This window comes from Triticum aestivum, chromosome 3A (genome assembly GCF_018294505.1).
Source record: "Triticum aestivum cultivar Chinese Spring chromosome 3A, IWGSC CS RefSeq v2.1, whole genome shotgun sequence".
Taxonomy (NCBI): domain Eukaryota; kingdom Viridiplantae; phylum Streptophyta; class Magnoliopsida; order Poales; family Poaceae; genus Triticum; species Triticum aestivum.
The window spans coordinates 530,954-532,207 of record NC_057800.1 but is presented as its reverse complement, the minus strand read 5'-3'; positions in this window follow the sequence as shown (position 1 = coordinate 532,207).

Below are 1,254 nucleotides of genomic sequence, written 5' to 3'. Positions count from 1 at the left end.
GTGAGGACGCGGGCGACGGCGATGGCGAGCGACGGCGACGACGAGCGACGGCGAGGGCGCGGGCGACAGCGACGACGGGGGCGGCGGACGGCGTCGGGGCAGCCTGGCGGCGTTGGGGCGGCAACTGGGCGATGAAAACTGAAATTTTCACAAGTGTTTGTGTAGGATCGAAAGTATGTCTAGAGGGGGGGGGGTGATTAGACTACTTGACCAAATAAAAACTTAGCCTTTTCCCAATTTTAGTTCTTGGCAGATTTTAGCTATCTTAGGACAAGTCAAGCAATCATCACACAATTCAAGCAAGCATGCAAAGAGTTTATTGGCAGCGGAAAGTAAAGCATGCAACTTGCAAGAATGTAAAGGGAAGGGTTTGGAGGATTCAAACGCTATTGGAGACACGGATGTTTTTCCCGTGGTTCGGATAGGTGGTGCTATCCTACATCCACGTTGATGGAGACTTCAACCCACGAAGGGTAACGGTCGCGCGAGTCCACGGAGGGCTCAACCCACGAAGGGTCCACGAAGAAGCAACCTTGTCTATCCCACCATGGCCATCGCCCACGAAGGACTTGCCTCACTAGCGGTAGATCTTCACGAAGTAGGCAATCTCCTTGCCCTTACAAACTCCTTGGTTCAACTCCACAATCTCGTCGGAGGCTCCCAAGTGACACCTAGCCAATCTAGGAGACACCACTCTCCAAGAAGTAACAAATGGTGTGTTAATGATGAACTCCTTGCTCTTGTGCTTCAAATGATAGTATCCCCAACACTCAACTCTCTCTCATAGGATTTGGATCTGGTGGAAAGAAGATTTGAGTGGAAAGCAACTTGGGGAAGGCTAGAGATCAAAATTCATATGGTAGGAATGGAATATCTTGGTCTCAACACATGAGTAGGTGGTTCTTTCTCAGAACATATGAGTAGGAATGGTGTATGTGTTCTGATGGCTCTCTCCATGAATGAAGAGGGGGTGGAGGGGTATTTATAGCCTCCACACTAAGTCCAACCGTTACACACAATCTACCAATCTCGGTGGGACCGAATCAGAAAACTCCGTCTGACCGAAATAGTAAACCTAGTGACCGTTAGGAATTTCGGTGGGACTGACATGCAACTCGGTAGGACCGATTCGGTTAGGGTTCGGGCATAACGTAATCTCGGTGAGACCGATTGCACAAACTCGGTCAGGTAAACTCGGTGGGACCGACTCGCTCTTTCGGTGAGATCGAAACGTTACAAGAAGGAAACAGAGAG